At 39.3% G+C, this 6,292-nt stretch overlaps 1 pseudogene; it reads right to left on the minus strand.

Annotated features, from left to right (window-relative positions):
• Positions 1-923: 923 nt before the first annotated feature.
• On the minus strand, positions 924-2,340 carry LOC137501280 (piggyBac transposable element-derived protein 3-like; annotated as a pseudogene).
• Between the last annotated feature and the right edge of the window lie 3,952 nt (positions 2,341-6,292).

Here is a 6,292-nt window from a genome sequence, read left to right on the forward strand (position 1 = left end):
TGCCTTAAACTAAAAATAGAAGGTATAAATTTGACATGAGAACTTTATGTAATAATAAGCAAGATGTTCCTCAATAACCATGACGTCAGTGTCAAAACCAACCTATAACTCTAAAAATACTTGAAAAATGCAAGCATACTGTACATATTACATTGTAATTACATGCTCAATCATTACTTAACATGGTATTTCATGAAACAGTTGTTCTTGAGGACACACAAGTACATATTGCATTTTACACACATGATTCTTGATTTGGACTTGCATCCTGGGAACCTACACTTGGATGGAAAGCTGTCATTTGAATACTTGGGAAAATGTCCGTACATATCAAATCTGACTTCCGGAATAGGCTGTGATATCACTTTACGGTATTTAGAGGCTGGTTCTTGTTCTTCCTGTTCCCTTTGTGCACAGTCCTCAATGCCAACAGTGTGCAGTCCTCTCGGTGAGTGTCTGACTGACTGTGAAATTGTTTCAGATCTAATCAGGGCATTAGCTGCATGGAGACGGTATTGTAAGAGACTCATTTGTTTTCTCTTAGGGATATCTGATTTCCAGCAGGCCCTTCTGTACATTAACCAGCCGTTGACAAGGACAAGGTCTACAAAATGGTTGAAGACTCGTACTGTCCATCTTTTTGTTCGTACAGTACATCTATAGTATGCCAACAATCTGTCGCAGAGGTCAGTTCCCCCCATGTTTGGATTATAACTCCTTGTTACTGCTGGCTGTGGTACCTCAATTTTCTTTTTTCCTGTTTGGACCAACGCATGCATGTGGCCTGTGGCTCACTTCCAACACAAGTTGACAAAAATGTAACACATTTGTGGTCTTTCCATTTCAGAACACAAACTTTTCCATCTTCCCTAACTTTCTCATCCCATTCCCCTCTTTGCAACTGTTTGTCACCTTTCAGCTTACTAACCACAGGCCCAATTCTGTTTTTCAAGACAGTTCCTGTTTGATGAATGCCATTACTCATCAAGAACTCTGCACACTTCATACTGGTAAAGAAACGGTCAGTGTAAATGACATGATGTCCATCCTTTGGCACTGTCACACTTAACAGTTTCACAATGCTGCCACCCAAACCAAGCTCTTTCATGTCATTTTCACAAACAGTTCCTCTCCCCTGATATATACAAAAGTCTAATACTAATCCATCTCTAGCTGCCAAGACAAAATTTTTAAGTCCAAGTGGGTTAGGTTTTGAGGGGACGAACTGGCGAAAACTACACCTTCCTGAAAAGGGTATCATCTGTTCATCAATCGACAGATGTGCAGGCCTTGGCAACGTCAGACACTTATCCCTAACAATATTTATCATTGGCCTAATTTTCCACAGTTTATCAGACAGGTCATGCTCAGCTAGGTTGTCTGTGAAATGCAGGTAATTCCTGAGTTCAAAATACCTATCTCGAGGCATACATTCTGAAATTAAAGGCACTTTTAATTCCCTGCTCCAGTATAGTTTTCCCTGTGGTAGCTTGAGAGTACCCATCAAAATCTGAATCCCTGTAAACTGTAGTAATTCTACAGCTGTGGTCTGAACAGAGCGCAAGTCACGTTTTTGCACTGAATACAGGTTTGTTTGCTCAGCCAACAATTCCCAAAAAGCAGTTTGCAGATATTCATGAAAGGCCTCTTGTACTCCTTTAGGACCATTTTCATCGACCTCCAGTTCCTCTTCAAATTCAGGCCCCCTTCTCTCTATTCTGAAAAGCATTCCAAATTAGTGTGAATTAACATCCATTTATGAAATGTAAATTAGGCCTACACTCATTTTGTATTTACAAGTACATGCGCATGCTTTACATAATGGGAAGAGTTTCTTCAATATAAAATTATAGAATATTTTGAACATACCTTGTTGTTTTCCACTTCATCAAACGGGTGTTTACTTGCAGTGGTGTAGTAGCAGTTGTTAAATGTACATTATCTTCATTTTCTGATTCAGAGTCTGTCGATGAGTTTTCTATAATTGCTGTCTCAAATAACTCATCATCTGTGTCCGACAGTTCGGCATCACTGTTATTCAGTAAATCTACTAATGCATCTGTAGTAAGGATGCCTGTAAATGTAAAACACTGGTTAATGATGCAGAAAACATAGCAAAACATCATAACCTCAAAGAGGGAGAATATTGTTGTTGGGACCTGAGGTGCACAAATGTACACCTCATTTTTACCGGATAAAAACATACCAAAATATTAACTTCAACACATTAAATACTATGTGTTTTCAATTATTAAATATAACTGAACGTATTCCAATTGTTATTTCATTTATATGCCGTCAAATATAATTCTTACCGGTACTTACTTCTCTAGCAGCCATCTTGGCCAAATGTAAAATTCCATGTGGTCTGGCTCACAGCTGAACCGGTATATAGGGCTCCTAGTGGTTTTATTTGGAACTAATAAGGTAAACATACGTGTGGCACACGGCACAAACATAAAAATCTAACCTCAATGTGTCGAAATAAAATAAAAATTGAAGGTGTACATATGTACACTTCTGGACTCAAGAGGTTAGGAAGTAGTAGATGAATATTGTTACTTGGGTAGTAAAATAACTAATGATGGCAGAAGTAAGGACAACATAAAATGCAGACTGGCACAAGGAAGGCCTTAAGAAGAATTTGCTCACTTCAAATATGCTATAGGAATTAGATGCTTTGGAAGATTCATCTAGAGCGTGACAATGTGTGGAAGTGAAACACAGATGTTGACTAGCTCGGAAAAAAAGAGAATATAAGCATTTTGATGTGTGTTGCAGAAGATACCTGAAGATCAGATGGGTAGATCAAATCGCAGATGAAGAGATAGAATGATAAGACACATCCTGAGGCACCCAGGACTTGTAGATTTGATTTTTGAGAGAAGTGTAGACAGTAAGAATGAATGGTAGGGTTAGATCAAGGTAGAAATGGAAAGGTTAGCACAGGTTAGGGTGGCATGGAGAGCTGCATCAAACCAGTTTATGGATTGAGATCCAAACAACGAAAAGTATTTCCAACGTGTCACTAACATGCTAAATATATATATTTTCAAACCTGTCCTCATATGTGAAACTAAGAAAAGCCTCCGCTTTATTCAGGAGTTCATGGACCACAATAATTCCTACCATTAATTGTTTTATCCCGAAGTCCACTAACCTCACTCTTGTATGGCAAATTCTCAGCTGATTTAAAGAAGAAATGAAAGTTGTAACTTGATGTAACAATGGGAAACAAGTTAACATGTAGATGTTAATTGTGGACACCAATTAAGTTTTGTTCTTAGTAACTTTTTTTTTTTTAAATGCAAGTTGCTTCACATCGCACCAACACAGATAGGTCTTATGGCGACGATGGGATAGGAAAGGCCTAGGAATGGGAAGGAAGCAGCCGTGGCCTTAATTAAGATTCAGCCTTTGCCTGGTATGAAAATGGGAAACCACGGAAAACCATCTTCAGGGCTGCCAACAGTGCGGTTCGAACCCACTGTCTCCTGAATACTGGATACTGTCCGCACTTCAGCGACTGCAGCTATTGAGCTCTGTGTGTAACATAGTTTACTAAAATGTGTATTTTAATAACAGAACCAAGCAGTGTGTTAGTGTATAACATGCTATGGCTTTGTAGCCAAGCTCTGCATTCTGGAGGTGCATGGGTTTGAACCCCACCATTGGCTGCTCTGAAAATTTTTCTTCTGTGATTTCACATTTTCACTTCCAGGCAAATGCCATGACAGTTCCTATTCATAGGGCACAGCCAATTCCTTCCATCTCCTTTCCAAATTTTGTTTACCATTATTCATATCATCTTCATTAGCTCCTCAACTGAGGTTGGCATCCAGCCATAAAAGCATGCCATATAATTTAATCTCACCTCGTTCAAAACTCTATATCAGGAAACAGGACTAAGCGAGGGGAGAGAGGAATATAAATAATAGACTTGGTGGATAGATTTAAATAAATCATTCTGGACAATAGTGTGTCCAGAAAGATGATTTGATTTCATCCAACAGACATGTATATTCTGAACGGTCTGGAGAAAATCCAAACAGTTGGCGACCTTAGTCATGGACAAGACCAAAAGTCTAACAATCCTGTGCATTTGATATGTGACAGGATAAATAAGGAACAGACAAGCCAATAAGCAGTTATTTAGTAGTTAACTGAAAGTACCTTCTCTTACTCTTAAGGACAGATGTTTTCTTCTTATCTCTTTTTTTCCTCAGGATCTCACATGTGTAATCCCACAAGCCTTGTATTATCAGTATGAGGACACAACATGTTAGCAAAATTATAATAGTACAGCAGATCGTATCAAATGGTGTCCAGCCTTCAGTGTCACTCTCCTTTTGTTTTGGTCGCTGCGTTGTAATTTTTGACCTGTGCAATCAACAACAGGGCTTCTATTCATTAAATATTTCAAGTTGACCAGTTGCATATAAAATTGCAAATAAATTATGATCCTCTTATCATGTACTGCAAATGCTGAGCTATTAATCAAAAGGAAATACACCTAAAAGGAAACCATGAAAGCTGTCCTAGGTGGCGTATTTAGTTAGGGGCAGTTACTCTTTTCCCAAGATCATGGTTTGGTACATGCCTGGGTGGATGATTCAAGGGAGTTTAAAATGTGATGGCTCTGTGTCTTTCTTTTAACATTTTATAGAACTGAAAGGTAAAATTTTCACTCCTGTAAAATTCAAACTTTTTGAGATCTTTGTAAGGGAAGAATCCTGGAGGACATACTTAAAGCATTGGCTTAGCTGCTGGCTATCCACTCGGATGGCTGAGATTCAAATTACAGTCGATCCTGGGTTTGAAATTTTCGCCTGAAAAATCATTTAGCATTGAGTGCATCCAATCTCGAAACCCTGGCCAAAACGAGAATTATTGTGGTAGCTCCAGCGACCTAAGAAACATCCAGAATAATCTGAAGAAATGTTTGTCCATCTCCTTGGTTAAATGTTCAGCATTGCATCCATTGATCCAGGTTCAATTCGTGTCTGGGTCTGGGATTTTAGCCATGTATAATTCCTCTGGCTTGGAGACTATAGGTCATCCCATGTTAAGAAAACAGTATTGCTCTTATAACAACAGGGTTGTCATATCGAATGACTGCTCAACAGCATCACGGGAAAAGGGTGGCACGTAAATTTGTGAAATCATGTCAGCGTTTTCCGGGCTTGTAGGCCGTGGTCCAGGTGCGAGTGAATGTTCATCTACTGTCCACATTTCCCTAGCAGCAAAGTATTTATGTGTTGCATATAAAAGTGATGTGTTGATTTCTGCAATTATGGTTCTCACGACAGGAGAAAGGGTTTATCATGAAACGTCATTTCTGGTCATACAGAGTGCCCAAGTTTTCTTCACATTAAAGAACAGTACGAGGAGTGATTTAATAAGGAGGCAGCAAATAACAGAATTATATTAGCTGTCGTTGACAAGTTCCGTCATGGGATCAGTCTTACATCAACGGAAAAAGACAATAGGGTGCCCAAGGACCATCACCACAAACGAGAATCATGGATGACTTCTCCAGCAGGTGTTAACAGTCCCCAAAGCGTAGTTTACGAAGAACGTCGCTGAAAGACGGTAGGTCTGTTTGGCAGATGTTTAATTAGATCGTATGGTTTTCAGTTGAAAGCAATATTCACCTCGACAGCTACATCAACAGCCAAACAACTAATTTTTTTAGGGTTTGAACAACCTGATGTCATTATACAGAAACCACTACAATGCGCGGGGATTACGATTTGGTGCACCGTGTCCGATCATGTAATACTGGGCCTTTATTTCGTCAAGGATGCTACACAGAATCCAAAAGCAGTGGGCCAGGTAGTCTACGGAGACCTCATCTGTGCCGGTTTTGTCGCACCCAGAACTTACCCCTTCAACAATGGATGCAGCAAGATGGAACTACGGCCCACGCCATGGCGGAGTTGCCTTTCTGCAACAATACTTTACGAGCTCACGGAACTCCATTCGTGTATCCTTCCTGCTCCCTGGATCTCACAGGCCCAGTTGCCTACATATGGAGTACATTGAAAGAAACAGTTTTCAAGGCAGATGGCTCATCTATAGATATTCCCAAATTACACGAAAAGATCATTTAATTTTTTGGAAAGAAACAGTTTTCAAGGCAGATGGCTCATCTATAGATATTCCCAAATTACACGAAAAGATCATTTAATTTTTTGTGTCCTTACTGAAATTTTATTCTTCAACATGTTCAATAATAATTAAAAATTGAGGGGACTCCACCTTTTCAATACTAATCAATGTATGTACTAGA

This window comes from Anabrus simplex, chromosome 6, assembly GCF_040414725.1.
Source record: "Anabrus simplex isolate iqAnaSimp1 chromosome 6, ASM4041472v1, whole genome shotgun sequence".
Classification (NCBI taxonomy): Eukaryota; Metazoa; Arthropoda; class Insecta; order Orthoptera; family Tettigoniidae; genus Anabrus; species Anabrus simplex.